The sequence below is a fragment of the Schistocerca serialis genome, chromosome 2 (assembly GCF_023864345.2).
Source record: "Schistocerca serialis cubense isolate TAMUIC-IGC-003099 chromosome 2, iqSchSeri2.2, whole genome shotgun sequence".
Taxonomy (NCBI): domain Eukaryota; kingdom Metazoa; phylum Arthropoda; class Insecta; order Orthoptera; family Acrididae; genus Schistocerca; species Schistocerca serialis.
Window position 1 is genome coordinate 876,944,056 of NC_064639.1, and position 17,346 is coordinate 876,961,401.

The following is a 17,346-nucleotide window of genomic DNA, read 5'->3' on the forward strand; positions in this document are numbered from 1 at the left end:
TATCAGGGCTTCGGATTTAGTTTTGGTAAGTGAGTTACTTTCAAAATTAATCATTTATGTGGATGACATTCTGGTAGTCCATAAAACTTGAGATGAATGTATGGAAATTATGAAAGCAACCGCAATCAAATTTGTGGAGGGGGTATGACATTTAAATTAGAAAAATGTAAATTTGGAGTAAAGGAGGTGAAATTTCTTGGGCACATTATTAATAAGAAAGGAATTCTGCCTCTTGAAGACAAATTGTTGGCCATTGCAGATTTTCCCAAACTGAGATCAAGGAAAGAACTTCTGTTATTTTATGGTTTATGCAATTTTTATAGGAAATATATCAGGACACAAGCTTTAAACGTTCCATGCCGTCTTAAATTTTTGAAAAAGAACAGAATGTGGGAATGGACTGACGAATGTAAAAGGCTTTTGATGACATTAAGGGGAGCTGGAATGCCCTATCATGACAATGTTAAATTTAGTGACTTTACATGAAACTTTTACAGGAGATTAAACTGTAAGTTCTGAGTCTACTGAACTACAATAATTGCATTTCAGCCACTGCTTCTGGAAATAAAATTTTTTAATTACATGGATAAATTTTGAGTACTTTTTTTGTACATTATCATAAATAATTTTAATTATACATAATATCATGGCCTTCCTTTAGTTCAGTAGACTCAAAATATGAATTTTAGTACTCCATGAAAATTTGAATACTCTACTTGAAGCAGTTTCTGAGATTTAGGGAAACATGCAACAGAAAATGTAAATTTTTCAGGAACGGCTTCTAAAACTTCAAAAGACTGTAACTCACTTAATACATGCTTGATTTTTTTTGTTTAGTTACTCAGAAGTACTCTGCACCATACTATATATCACTCTCTTGATGTTTTTCCATATTTTTTCTTCTTTTCTTCTTTCTGGACTCTGTAAAGGCCAATTGTGCTGCATACTCTGCTTTATCAATGCGAAACTTGTCCATCCGTTTAAGTTCTCTGATGCAGTTTGCTCCAGGATTAATTCCCGTATGATGTAGAACTTCCACCCTACCAATGTTGCCACCATTAAAAATAATAACAGCATCACTGACCCCCACTTTTAGTGTCTCCATTCCAACAAAAAAAATTTTTGTCAGCGAGTCCATATAAGATTATTGAACGACTCATTGGGATTTTGAGCCTGACCATGCAGACACTTCTTCGGTAATTCAGGATTTGCCAAGTCTCTGTAAACAGATTTTATGATATCCATGATTGCTGCTGGGATGGAGTGTTAATGGCTGTATGAACTGTTTGAGTGCTGGGCATTGCAGTAATGGCACCATGAATCAGGTCCAGGAGGGCCAAGGGTGGTGTACTGGTTTTTCATCAATTGACAGTCTGTGGAAGAAGGTAGCCCATACTGCCTGCTTCATTTCCAACAAATCCTCAGTATTATTTCTAATGGCCATCTCATAATACTACTGCAGTTCATAAATCATTTTGTCTGTCAACCTGCCTCTTATGGTTTTCCCATCAGAAAGTTTCTTGTCCCTCAAACTTTGTTTCAACTTCTTCAACCTGGTGCCCATCCTCTTCTCGACATGACCAACATGTTCCAGTTTTGTGATAATCTTCTCACCATACGGCTGAGTGGCTACTACGCTTTTATATGGTTTTGAATCTCCATCACCTCAGAACTTAGTGTAACACACTCCCCTTTCGTTCTCAGATCGACTAAAAATTTCAATAGCTGCAGAAGCCTCCATATCAACACTTGTTCCTTCATAATTTCTGTCGCAGATATGCCCTTCTTCATTCCCTGATTTACACTTATAACAATGTTTGATTAAAATCTGGAAATCTATTGCCTTTCCAGTATCCACACTGGTCACCGTAGCAACAGAATTCTTAGAACTATAGCCATGCTTCTGCCATATGCCAACAAAAACTATTGGTATTTCAGTCATACCATCATTTATTTCAACAGCTTCATTTGCAGCACCCTTCATTGACTCACATGCAACATATTCCACAGCACCTCCAATAAATCCTGCATACTTGTCGATTTTACAAGGTGGGCATGGCGTATTAATCATGGCACACATTGTTTCTGCTGCAGTGTGTCCTTTGTCACTAGCTCTCAATCCATACATCCACCTAACATTTACTTCAAAATAATTATCTTTGCACTTATCAGAATTCCAAAATGAATGAGTATATTTACAACTGACACAATTAATGATAAGTTTCCTGGCTAGTCCATTTGATACCACACTGTCTTCTTGTAAACTAACTGGCCCTCCACATATTTTGTTAGGATGAGTAAACCTATCAGAACATAACCTAGCCTACCATTTACATCATTTTCGTTTTGAGAAAACTGTGTATCACAACGTTTTATTTTAATCTTTGAAGTACTAATGGGTGTTTCTCTAGATACTGATGAGTTTGCCTGTATTTCATTGTCTGTAACTTCACACGCCATATGTTGAACACAATTTATTCGAAAATCTGTTACTATGAAACCGACGTTTCTTAAAAACACTTCGTTTTGGCGTCATACTTCACTTTTTGAAAGGTTTACCTATCTATTCGTCACTTTTTCTCGGGAAAACGTAAGAACTTTGACATACAACGCGTGTTTATTCTGTGAAACAATACAATACTGTTTTTGATAGTGCTATTAATACAAACACCTAATTTAACACTTACAATGCAGCAGTCCACAGCTTTCTATATAAAAAATTACCGACTTCATTATAATTGAAGTAATGCACATAAAAATTTTAACAATTTCGACCGCTGTATGTTTAAAGAAAGAAAGAAAATAAAATAAATAAAATACTTACCATACGAGTTTATATATATATATATATATATATATATATATATATATATATATATATAATTTCATTTGGAAAATTGCAAACTTTATAATGAGATAAAAATCCGAAAACGTGCAAAGAAATTTTTTTCCCCTTCTAACTCCCCTTAAGAGACATCTCGTTAATCTTGAAATCTTACATAGACCAGACTTAACTTTACCATTATGTATGATGACAGTTGGGTGTGATTATGGCTTAGAAGTTTGTTTATTTCAACAGAAGGCGGTTGAGGGAGAGACCATGCACTGTGCTATTAGTTTTGCCAGTAGAAGTTTAGAAAAACCTGAAAAAAATTATACAGTCACAGAGAAGGGACTTTTAGGCATTGTTTAGAGGTTTAAAAAATTCAAAAATTATTTAGATAGACACGAAGTCATTGTATATAACAGACCATAAAGCTTTTTGCTACATTCAGGAGTGCGAACTATATGAAAGTAGGATTACCAGGTGGGCAGTTACAGCAATTTGACTATTCAATCCATTACATTAGAGGTGATTAGGATGTAGTTGCTGATGCTCTGCCTAGATCACCAGTAGGAGGTAACCTGGAAAGTGAGAATATTCAAGAGAATAGGAATTTTAGGATCATGCACAGTAAAGGTATTAAAAAAGAGAAAGAAATTGTGAGAATCTGTAGACAACTGAGACATAATCAAAATCAGGATGAGACATGGAAACTAGTCAAGAGCTACTTAGGTAAGAAAGGATGTGATAAGGTAAAACAGTATTAGCAAGTGTTTGAAGAAATTTTATTTAGAACAAGTAGTCCCAGTTCGGATAAGTGGAAGATTTGTGGCCTAGACAATATATTCATAATTTGATTAACTATATATGTAAGAGTTATGGCCATTGTGGATCGATGAAGTGTATTCAACAGATACAGGGAAATGGGTACTTTGATAATATCTCCAGGAGGGTTAGGAAGTGTTTGAGTTCTTGTGATCGATGTCAGAGAGTGGAGGTTACCAACTAGAAGCATAAAGGTTTCATGCAGAGCATAATTCCACAAGGTAAGTCAGAAGTAGTGGGAATTGACTTATTTGGCCAACTTGCCTGCGCTAAAGAAGGCTACACATATTAGTTTGTTACTGTCGATTTGTTTTCAACACTGGTAAAGCTGTACCCTTTGAAAAAGGTTACAAGTAAGAAAATTATAAAGTGTTTTGCTAATGACTATTTTAGGAATGTTGGCAAACCACATGCCTTACTGTCAGGTAATGGAAGTCAGTTCACATCTCATGCATGGAAGGAATTTATTAACTATGAGAACATTAAGCACATTTTAGTATCTGTGTATTCTCCACCATGCAGTCCTACAGAGAGGTATATGAGGGAAATTGGTAGGTTGTGCAGAACGTACTGTTCCAAGGATCATATGAATCAGTACACTTACGTAAGTCTAATTTGACGACATTCTAAACAGTTTGCAACATACTTCAACAGGATTAACACCATATGAAGTTCATTTTAACCAGGAACCTGCTAACGTACTAGGTGAATTGAGTTTCCAACTTACACAGAGTTAACTGCTGATGAGAGAGAAGAGATGGTGAAGAAAAATATGGAGGCATATCATGGTAAGAGGAAGAAGCATGATAAAAACCTTAAAGTTACACAGTATAAAGTAGGAGATCTCATATTGACTAAAAGTTACAAAAAGTCAAAAGCAATTAACAAAGAAACAAAAAAGTTCTTCGATATATACATTGGACCATTTGAGATCTTAGAGATACCACATCCAAATGCATTTAGGTTAATTTATCCAAAGTCACATAAGCTATTTGGTTTACGAAACATCACGCAGCTAAAGCCATATGTTCATATCAGATCAACCCTCAGGGGGTATACTCTCTGTGTGTACCATGTCTCTGGCAGGCACAAGGGCCCCAGTTAATGTAGTATCTCCTTCAGCACCATTATACATTGGTACTACATTCACACACACTCAGACACACTTCTATCCTTTGGATGTATGCTGACTTTGATTATCTATTTGGATTCATGATGTTGGTTATTGATAATGTGAGGTACAAATATTTGTTTAATACACTCTACGTTGATGATATTTATTGAGGTTTAAGATGATCACCCCTCAGGGGGGTACATTCTCTGTGTGTAGCATGTGTCTGGCAAGCACAAGGGCCACAAATAATGTAGTATCTGCTTCAACATCTTTGTACTTCGATACTCTATTGGTTATTTAGGCCATTTACACTTAGATTCTAACCACATGTCCAGTTTTAGACATTTAGTTAATGAGAGTTACATTATTTCATTGTTTATACATTCCTTCCAAATTACTTCAAATATATTCTTCAATTGAGTAGTATGCTTTATTTTTGAGCCATGTGTCTGATAACTCCTTAAATTTAAAGAGAGTGAGGGTTTTTACGGATTGTGGCAGTTTATAACTTTAGACTTAGGTGTTTTGTGACTGTTGTGTGTCAGTGCAACCTAGAATACGATATATGAAGCATGCAGTTGTTTCGAGTGCTGTGCAAATGTAAATTCATTGTCTGTGTAAATTGTTATATATTTTCTTTTACATGTATTAAGCAGTTATACATATAGAGACTTGGGAGTGTTATTATGTTCAATATACAGAAGTGCTCCATACAGGTTTCTCTTGGACCCAATCCTTGTATACATCTCGTTGCTTTTTTTGCCATTTGAATACACAGTTTGTGTCTGGTGAATTACCCCATAACAGAATACCATCTTGTAGCTGTGAGTGACAGAATGCATAGTAGCAAAGCATCAATTAACTTTTACTAACAGAATATCTTAGTTTATACAGCAGGAATATCATGTGTGCAATTTTGCCTGTCAGATAGCTTATATGGTCGTCCCATGAGAGCCTTTGGTATATTTTTAGTCCCAATAGTTTGACACTGTGATTCTCTGCTTTCCATACCTCCAGATAAAAATAAATTTCCTCTGTTTTTGTTGTTGTTTATATGTAACTGGTTAGCAATGCAACACACCCTTTTCAAAAAGTTAATATTCACATCTTAATGATTTTACGATTATTTAATGGGATGTGAATCTGAAATACTTTGTACAGACATGATTGAATATTTAGCATGATTAGTATGGAAACTTTTAGCGTCACTCAACATAATTTACATTGCATACACTTAGCCTGCTATTTTCTGTTTATACATGAGACATATTCTATGGATTTCAATGATGTACTTATTATTTAATTTCTCTTCACCATAACGAATACCATTGTTTTGTCATAAATCTGGTGTTTCTTTGAAAGCTTTTGATAAATATGATAGAGGAGTATTTTGTTTGCTGATGTCCTAGGGTGGCCGCACATAGTGGCTGCGTGGTTATAGGCACCATGTCACTGAATCTTAGCCCCTCCTGCTGAAGGTACAAGTCCTTCTTCGGGTATGGGTGTGTATGTTGTTCTTAGCATAGGTTAGTTTAAGTAGTGTGTAAGTCTAGGGACCGATGACCTCTGCAGTTTGGTCCCTTAAGTCTCACACACATTTGAACATTTTGTCTTAGGGTGACAATAGTATAATTAGTGGAGTTTGGCTGCATGGTTACAGATGACCACAGTCTTCATGAGTTAAATGCGTTGGCTGATTAGTCTGAGGAAGGCATCAGTCAGATAGCAGATATTTTGGTTGGATGCTCTGGCTGGACATCAACTGCTTCTTTGACACCTCAACTACACATGGAGTTTAAGCTATTTTTCAGTATGTCAATTGTATTACCCTGCTTTGATTTACGCTTGTGCTTTTATTACTTTGTGTCATGTTTTCTATATTGGTTGTTAGCATTCATCATATATGGTCTTTAGTACTTTTATGCTCTGCATTGTTATGTGTTATTTTGATGCTCATCTTAAACATTTATATTATCTGCATGTGACCAACTGACCAACATATTTTGTATTACATAAAATTTCATATATATATATATAAGAAATTTTATGCAACAGAAAATATTTGGTCAGTTGGTCATGTACAGAAAAGCATATATATATATATAAATATATATATATGAAGGGCTTATTTCAATAGTGGTACAAGTCCATTTTTGTAGTAAATATACTTGAATATTTCTAGTATCTCAACTGCAGATTTTTCAGCACTCATTTGACTTTAAGACTCTATCTCAGAAGGAACAAGAGTGGACTTGTACCACTATTGAAATAAGCCCTTCATATATACATTCAGTTTTCTCTCTCAGTTTAACCTCCATGTAGTGGTAGATTCTTTCACATCACCCATGTTGAACCACTTCTGTTGGGATACGTTCTCACATCAATGTCATGATACCATCCATATATATATATGGGTTTTGTCATTGTGTTTCCTCAACTGCTTGTTCAGGATACTATTGAGTACTTACATTGCTTTTCCTATTGAATCATTTAAGTGCCAACATATGTATTTATCTTCAAACAACCATATGTATTAGAATGTTCTATGAAATATTCATTTAGTGTATGGCTAGAGACACAACATCTATCATGATTGAAATGTACACTTGCATGTCTAGATTACGAATGTTGTCTATGGTTTTTGGAGTCACAAGAGCAAAGTCACTAGCACTGCAATTATACTTCGTCCTACATTCGGTGATGATGTGCTGGATCGTCTGTGGCGTAATACCACAGTCACACTCAGGCATTGAAGTTATGTTCCACATGAAGTGGGAGGCTGCACAATTCCCATGATGGTTCGGATTCTGTTTAGTGTGGACCATTGTCTGCGAGGGAGGTTGAAACCAGATGGCAGCATCTTCTTCACAGGAGGCATTGATTGGCAGCATTTGTTGTTAAGTCTCTTCTGCCACTCAATGGTAGTTTGGTAGTTGCTGTTCCTCAAGTTCATGCCATCTCTTGTTAGTGGTGTTCTCGAGCACAGGCGACTAGCTTTGCATTGCTGATGTCAGAATGTATCGGTACTTCTGGGTTGTCCATTATTTTGTTAAATTCTCTTAAGAGAACGTCTTTAGGTCTGAGATCTGGTGGAGGGATATGACTTAGTACTCGTAGCCAATGTATGGGAGTAGATTTGATTGTGCCAGTGATAAGACGTATTGCGGTATTTAGTTTGATATCTATGATATTTGTATGGGCACTATTGAGTATTCAGCAGTTGAGTACACCAACCCTAGAGCTTTGCATCGATGAGTTGTGGCTGTATATCCCCAAGTTGTCCCACATGTTGCGAGTTCTTAATTTTGCAGCAATATTTTGGAGATGATGTTTGAAAGACAGTGTTCTATACAATGTAACCCCTAGGTATTTAGGATGTCTGTTGTGTCTCAATTGCTGGTTGTCCATGCACACCTTTAACTCCCTATTAGCCATTTTGTTGTTTAGATGAAAGCAACAAACTTCAGTTTTACTTGTGTTTGGGTTGGGTCCCCACTTTTTGAAGTACTGAGCAGCTTCTTGAGGTCTTCTGTCAGGATCTCTTCCGTTTTTTCAATGGTTTGTTTTCCGATAGCAATTGCCCAGTCATCTGCATATCCGAATTTCCTTGAAAGCGTCTCTGGCATGTCTGGAATGTATAGACTAAACAACAAGGGAGCAAGAACCGACCCTTGAGGCAGCCCGTTGTTCAGCAATCTTTTATTGCTTACATCTGTCCCCTTATACACACAGAATTGTCTTTGACTCAAAAGTCGTGCATTTCTTCTACATGGGATAAGTTTAACGAGCTTGTAGAGTATTCTGTCTTTCCATACTGTACCATAGGGCGCTGTTAAATCTAAGAATGTCACTGATATCCTTGAGTTTTCGTTGATAGCCTGCTTCTATGTAAGTTGTAAGAGACATAACTTGATCTGTTGTATTCCTGTGCGGTCTAAAGCCTGCCTATTCCACTGGAATTATCTTGAGTATATCAGGACCAATTCTGTCCAATAAAAGTCTTTACAGGAGTTTATATGCAGCACTGAGCAAGGCAATAGGGCGGTAGCTTTCTGACTTTTCACTTTCTTTATTTTTCTTCAGTATACCAATAATCTTTGTCTGTTTGAAGAGTTTGGTATCTGGCCTCTTTCAAGAATATCAGTGCAGAATTTGGCTAGCCAGGCACGAGCCTCTTTTCCACAGTGAGCGAAGAACTCTGGGTGTAGGACATTCTCACCAGACGCTTTACCTAATTTAGCGTCACTTATGGCGGTGTTTATTTCTTCCATGTTAAATGGATTGGGTTGTGTCAGCGGGGAGCTACGTTTAAGGAGCTTGATTTGTTTCTTTGTATCCTCAGAAAGATTTCTGCTCCTTTTGCTTTTGGAAATCATGACTATATGCGAGGAGATCTTGTCTTTATGGATTTTGACGTTGTCCATGCATTTGTTTTTCCATCCCCAAGCTTTCTTAGAAGAGACCAAGCTTCTCGGCTTGATTTTGTGTAGTCAAGTGAGCTAACTTTATCTTCCCATTTATTCCTCCTGGCTGCATCTAGGCTGTATAGAAGCTGATCTGCAATTTCACAGTCATTGCTCTCAGTAAATTGTTGGTAACGGTTTTGGCTCACTTCACTCCATCCAGGAATGTAATTTTTTGCGATATCCTCTTGGATATGTTTCATTGATGAAGATATCATATTTATATAAACCATCCATAAGCTTCATATGTAGATGGCATTCAACATATACAATTATCAAGTTCTTCTGTCAAGCCAGGCCAATTGGTCTTAATGAAATTCCAGCTTGGTCAATGGCTGAGATGCGATCAGTGAGATTTGAATGCCGATTTCGTATATCACAGGTCTGTGCTGGCTATGAGGGAATTCATTAAGCACCTTTCGAGTAATTGGTAGAGGTTTTTTTCCTTCATCTCTCGACACAAAGCATAGATCAGGACAGTACCCTCTTTTCCAGGCTGCTGAGTTGAATGTGCTTCAATCTTTGGCATCCAAGACGTGGAAGAGATTGTTTCTGTTCATACATTCCACTACTGCTTCACCATTTTCATAATCAGACTTGTATTTCCAATTCTGGTGGTGACTGTTGAAATCCCCAACGTAGACTGCTGGGTGTGGTCAGATGGCTGCGACATGATTGGGCCACTTGGAGTTTGGAGGTTTGTAGAAGTCTGAAACCTCAGTGTGGGCTACTCTGATGACAGTGGCGTGGATGTCATCCTCAGTGCTAGTAGACAGAAGAAAGGCATCATCTATAGTATTTCGCACATATGTAGCATTACTATAGGCATGACGATACGCTGCTCCTAGAAGATCGTATCCTGGTACTTTTACTCTGGACTGCAGCTGCTGTTCCTAACTGTTGTGTGTTTCTTGTATGACTACCAGATAAACTTCATGAGAGAGTAGCAGTTTAGACAAGGCTTCACTTTTAGCACGAGCAATACCTTCAATGTTTAGCTGACACACAACTAGGACAAATCCCAAGATCCTAGTGGTATTTTGGCCCTTCGAAGGGCCCTTTGAGAAGTCGTTCATAATCGTCATAATTCTGTGTTGTATCTTGATCAGGAGGTAAAACGAGACTTTCCGTCTGATCGCCTTTTTGTTGTTGCTCCCTTAGCAGCACCCAGGGGTCACTTTAAGGTTAGACCTACGGATGTGAGCAACATTAAACCCCCTTTATGAAATAGTTAGACAGTGACTGAACATCGCCTACAAAACCATTTTTGCCACGTTTTGTTACTGTATGAACCTGAATAATTTTGTTTATCTCGAAGATTTTCCCATATTTGACATGAGTTGTAATCATTGTTGATGCTTCACTGTATCACTGAACCTTTGGGCTCCTAATGCAAACTTCTGCTTCTCTTGTGGTAGTAGGTGTTGTTTGTTTGGAACATGAAGTTCCACATCGCATTGATTCTGGTATTAGCATGCTTATTTCTTATGGATTTTGAGGTTTGAGCTATTTGACAAAAGAATTTTCTTACTGGTTGATACCTGCCATTTTGGATTTTTCGGGTCAGTCTGATCATCACAAACATATGCCTTGAACATTTTCAGTTTGGTTTGAGGTGTCTCATGCCAGGTTCTATTTTCATGTAGTTTTGCTTACTATATCCATTTGACCTGTTTTTCAGTTGTGATCTCATGATTTTGGATGTCCTGTATAGTATATATATGTTGTTGTTGTGGTCTTCAGTCCAGAGACTGGTTTGGTGCAACTCTCCATGCTACTCTATCCTGTGCAAGCTTCTTCATCTCCCAGTACTTACTGCAACCTACATCCTTCTAAATCTGTTTAGTGTATTCATCTCTTGGTCTCCCTCTATGATTTTTAGCCTCCACACTGCCCTCCAATACTAAATTGGTGATCCCTTGATGCCTCAGAATATGCCCTACCAACGTATCCCTTCTTCTAGTCAAGCTGTGTCACAAATTTCTCTTCTGTCCAACTCTCTCCAATACCTCCTCGTTAGTTATGTGATCTACTCATCTAATCTTCAGCATTCTTCTGTAGCACCACATTTCGAAATCTTCTATTCTCTTCTTGTCCAAACTATTTATCGTCCACGTTTCACTCCCATACATGGCTGCACTCCATACAAATACTTTTAGAAACTTCCTGACACTTAAATCTATACTCGATGTTAACAAATTTCTCTTCTACACTTTGTATCCTCTCTACTTCGACCATCATCAGTTATTTTTCTCCCCAAATAGCAAAACTCATTTACTTCTTTAAGCGTCTCATTTCCTAATCTAATTCCCGCAGCATCACCTGATTTAATGCGACTATATTCCATTATCCTTGTTTTGCTTTTATTGATGTTCATCTTATATCCTCATTTCAAGACACTATCCATTCCGTTCAGCTGCTCTTCCAGGTCCTTTGCTGTTTCTGACAGAATTATAATATCATCGGTGAACCTCAAAGTTTTCATTTCTTCTCCATGGATTTTAATTCCTACTCCGAATTTTTCTTTTGCCTCTTTTGTTGCTTGCTCAATGTACAGATTGAATAACATCAGGGAAAGGCTACAACCCTGTCTCACTCCCTTCCCAACCACTGCTTCCCTTTCATGTCCCTTGACTCTTATAACTGCCATCTGGTTTCTGTGCAAATTGTAAATAGCCTTTCGCTCCCTGTATTTTACCCCTGCCACCTTCAGAATGTGAAATTATATATATATATATATATATATATATATATATATATATATATATATATATGTATGTATGTGTGTGTGTGTGTGTGTGTGTGTGTGTGTGTGTGTGTGTGTGTGTTAACTCTTGTATTTGATTGTATGTTAAGATGTAAATGAGTTTCTTCAAATACAACTTGTTTTGTGGCCTTACAGTCATTTGCTGCAATCGCATTTGCTATGACTGGATGAACTGTATATGGTTCTATGCATTACTTTGGTCTCACTTAACAGACGGAAGGGAATTTTCCTTTGCATTTTCTGGTATATACTTTAAATTAGTGTTTTACTATGATATGATGTAGGATAATTCTTGAATGTGATACATCGTTCATGGACACAAATTACATATTGTCTGGTATAGTAGGTTAGATTTTACGTTATCAACTTGAATTTTGCTTTGTCACACTGCATTATATACACAGAATAACTCTTTGCATTGTACAGTTCACCATACTTCCGAATTGGAAGTTACACTGTGATTAGATTAATTAGCAGTTATGGGATATATGTATTATGAGTTAGCTAATGATGATTTTGTGCTAATGCAAATTTAAAATGAACTGAGGAAGCAGTTGTAACAAAGTGATGCGAAGTGGAGTATGGTAATACACAGCACTTTATACTGACTGTTCACTGCACTTGATAAACTAATGGACGTAAGAAGCGCAGTAGTTGCAAAGAGAGGGTGGCTATTCTGAGAAATAATTAATTTCGTTTACTGATGTAGATTCACACTTATTTGAGGACACTGATACAGACGTGATTATTCTGACCATTAAATTTGGAAGATGATACATTTCTTTAGCCTATTGACATTTTGACATTGAAATCGGTTTGATATAGCATCTAATGTCTGGTATTCCAGTTGAGACATGTATGATTACAGTTTACTTTTGACTGCATATTTAAAAAAAATATTTGATACTATATCCATAACTTGACATCCATCTCACAACACAACATTCTTTTGAGAGGTCAGACACAATTTATTAGGTAACAATATATGAACAATTGAACATAGTGATTAGGAATCTTATAGAACATTCAGTGGAGTGCATCAAAATGGCATCAATATGATAAAACATAAATTTTATACACTTGTATTTTTCTTGTGTTTTTATTATAGTGAGAAAAAATTTAATCTTGTATATGAGGAACCTGACTGATAAAACTTCATATATAACATGTATTTTTCACACACTTATTGTCAAACTTTTTGTTTGTTTCACTAGCTATTCCCTTCATTTCAGCCAGAGAATTAAAAGAGCTATGTCTCCCTGTGATAATGAAACCTGTTTGTGGTATTGTAATACCACAACACCTTTGGGATCCTGTATCCTATTCTGGTCTCATCTCTACTCTCCTGAGGAGGGCATAATGACTTGAGCAATAAAAAATTAAAAGAAGAGTTCAAAAAGTGTCAGAAATACTATACAGACCTACTAATTTCTGAAAAACAGAAACGTTTTTAAACTGTCATTCAGAACTCAAATAATATTTCCAAAACATCATGGTCACTAGTAAATAGAGAAATAGTTAAATATATTAATATGGGAAACATACAACTGAAAATCACTTGCTGATAAATGGCACAGTAGAAACTGATCAGAAAAAGGTAGCAGGCCTACTTAACAATTATTTTGCTTCTGTTGGCTGCAGTATAAACAATCAGCTTAAAAATAAAATTTCAGAGAAACACCAGTGTCTGGAAGTATATTTTTCACATCAACAAGTGAAAAATAAATAATTAAAATAGTGAGTAGTTAGAAGAATTCTCATGCAGCAGGATATGATGGTCTTAGTGCGAACACTGTTAAGAAATGTATTCATAAAACTGCAACACCTTTAGTAGAAATTATCTAATTTCATGTGGAAGATGATCTATTTCCAGATGAGTTGAAAATTGCTCAAGTCGGGCCTATTTTTAAAAAAGGAAACAAAAGCCTAGTAGAAAACATTCACATCATAATATCCAAAAACTTTGAGAAAATAATATAAATAAGAATCTGAAACTTCCTGGTAAGCAAAATAGTTATTCCTAAGGGGCAATATGGGTTTGTCAAGGGGTCATCCACCATTACAGCAGCATCCAATTTAATCAGAGACGCCACTCAAGCAGTAGACAATAAATAACATGTACGTGGCAGCTTTCTAGACTTTCAAAAAGCATTGATATGACCATATTGCTGGACAAACAGCCAATCACCTGATTAGATCCATCTTGACAAATAGGAAGCAGTTTGTGTCTATTAGCACTACAGAGGAAGCATACAAATCAAACACCACAGACATTAATTTTGGTGTTCCACAGGCGTCAATATAGGGAACACTTCTTTTCATAATTTATGTTAATGATATTCAGTCTATAACAAACCCCACTACAGCTATCTTATATGCAGGTGATACCACATTAATATGCCACAATCCAAGCTATTCGCAGCTCGAAGTGGAATCCAGTACTGCAGCAGGCATAATTCTGCAGTATTTTAATGAAAACAAATCAAAATTAAATACAAATAAATCCATCTATTTTGAATTTGATCCTGGGAGGCAAAAAAACAAATGAAAACCAAATTTTAATTGGTGATGAATATACACTCCTGGAAATGGAAAAAAGAACACATTGACACCGGTGTGTCAGACCCACCATACTTGCTCCGGACACTGCGAGAGGGCTGTACAAGCAATGATCACACGCACGGGACAGCGGACACACCAGGAACCGTGGTGTTGGCCGTCGAATGGCGCTAGCTGCGCAGCATTTGTGCACCGCCGCCGTCAGTGTCAGCCAGTTTGCCGTGGCATACGGAGCTCCATCGCAGTCTTTAACACCGGTAGCATGCCGCGACAGTGTGGACGTGAACCGTATGTGCAGTTGACGGACTTTGAGCGAGGGCGTATAGTGGGCATGCGGGAGGCCGGGTGGACGTACCGCCGAATTGCTCAACACGTGGGGCGTGAGGTCTCCACAGTACATCGATGTTGTCGCCAGTGGTCGGCGGAAGGTGCACGTGCCCGTCGACCTGGGATCGGACTGCAGCGACGCACGGATGCACGCCAAGACCGTAGGATCCTACGCAGTGCCGTAGGGGACCGCACCGCCACTTCCCAGCAAATTAGGGACACTGTTGCTCCTGGGGTATCGGCGAGGACCATTCGCAACCGTCTCCATGAAGCTGGGCTACGGTCCCGCACACCGTTAGGCCGTCTTCCGCTCACGCCCTAACATCGTGCAGCCCGCCTCCAGTGGTGTCGCGACAGGCGTGAATGGAGGGACGAATGGAGACGTGTCGTCTTCAGCGATGAGAGTCGCTTCTGCCTTGGTGCCAATGATGGTCGTATGCGTGTTTGGCGCCATGCAGGTGAGCGCCACAATCAGGACTGCATACGACCGAGGCACACAGGGCCAACACCCGGCATCATGGTGTGGGGAGCGATCTCCTACACTGGCCGTACACCACTGGTGATCGTCGAGGGGACACTGAATAGTGCACGGTACATCCAAACCGTCATCGAACCCATCGTTCTACCATTCCTAGACCGGCATGGGAACTTGCTGTTCCAACAGGACAATGCACGTCCGCATGTATCCCGTGCCTCCCAACGTGCTCTAGAAGGTGTAAGTCAACTACCCTGGCCAGCAAGATCTCCGGATCTGTCCCACATTGAGCATGTTTGGGACTGGATGAAGCGTCGTCTCACGCGGTCTGCACGTCCAGTACGAACGCTGGTCCAACTGAGGCGCCAGGTGGAAATGGCATGGCAAGCCATTCCACAGAACTACATCCAGCATCTCTACGATCGTCTCCGTGGGAGAATAGCAGCCTGCATTGCTGCGAAAGGTGGATATACACTGTACTAGTTCCGACATTGTGCACGCTCTGTTGCCTGTGTCTATGTGCCTGTGGTTCTGTCAGTGTGATCATGTGATGTATCTGACCCCAGGAATGTGTCCATAAATTTTCCCCTTCCTGGGACAATGAATTCATGGTGTTCTTATTTCAATTTCCAGGAGTGTATTAAAAAAGAATGCTCAACGAAATTTCTTGCCCTCACACTTGATCCAGAGTTAAACTGGTCTTATCATGTAAATGATATTTGCAAAAAGCTATCTACTACCACACATGTCCTCAGAAAACTGAGACCTTTTTGTAATATTACCTCTCTGAGGCAAATATATTTTACACTATTTGAACCCCCTCTGAGCTATGGGATAGAGGTATGGGAATCCAGCAGTGAAGGTAATATGAAAAGTTATACTTATCCTGCAAAAGAAGGCTCTTAGAATTATGGGAAAGAAATGTGCCAGGGAGTCCTGCAGAAATTTTTTAAAGAATTATAGTATTAACTGTTCATAGCTTGTATGTACTTAAGATAATCATTATGGCAGTAAAGAGCTACAAAAGAATAAAGAAATACATAGTCACAATGCTAGAGGTAAGATTAAAAACTAATGTACCATCACAATTTACATGCAATGCAGACTACAGGCACATGGTTGGAATAAGATTGCTATTGTAATTATGGAGTAATTAACGATTAAAGTCCCAATATTTCAAGTGATCGCGAGACGGCTAGTTTTTTATCTATTTTTGAGTCAGAAATTATTTGTATCCCTAATAATCCTAGAGGTAGTAAGTGTTCACCAAAGAAATGTGTTGAGACTTTTGTTGTTCATGTTGTATATTAATGAAGTTGCTGACAGTACCAACAGTATCCTCAGATTTTCCCAGATGTTGTTATCTATGATGAAGTACTTCCTGAATAATGTGGTGCAAAGATTCAGAGTCAGATTTTGGTAAGATTTCGAAGTGGTACAGAAATTGACAACTTGCTTTAAATTTTCAAAAACGTGTGAGTTTGTGCTTCATGAAACGACAAAAACGTAGTATCTGGTGACTAGGTAGGATACTACCATCAGGACCGATGGTCACAAAGCAGAAGAAGTTAAGGAATTCTACTACCTAGGCAGCAAAATAACCAATGATGGATGGAGCAAGGAGGACATCAAAACACTGGAAAGAAGGGCATTCCTGGTCAAGAGAAGTTTACTAGTATGAACCATAGGCCTTAATTTGAGGAAGAAATTTCTGAGAATGTATGTTTCGAGCACAGCATTCTATGGTAGTGATACATGGACTGTGGGAGAACCGGAACAGAAGAGAATCTAAGTATGTGAGATTTGAAAATTAGGTCGATGTAAGAAATAAGGAGGTTCTGCACTTAATCGGAGAGGAAAAGGATGTGTGGAAAACACAGGAGAGGAATTCATGGTGGGCCACATCGAACTAGGCAGAAGACTGTTGACTAGAAAAAAAGTATATTATTGAGATACAGTTGGGATCAGGAACCTCATATAAATACCTGGATG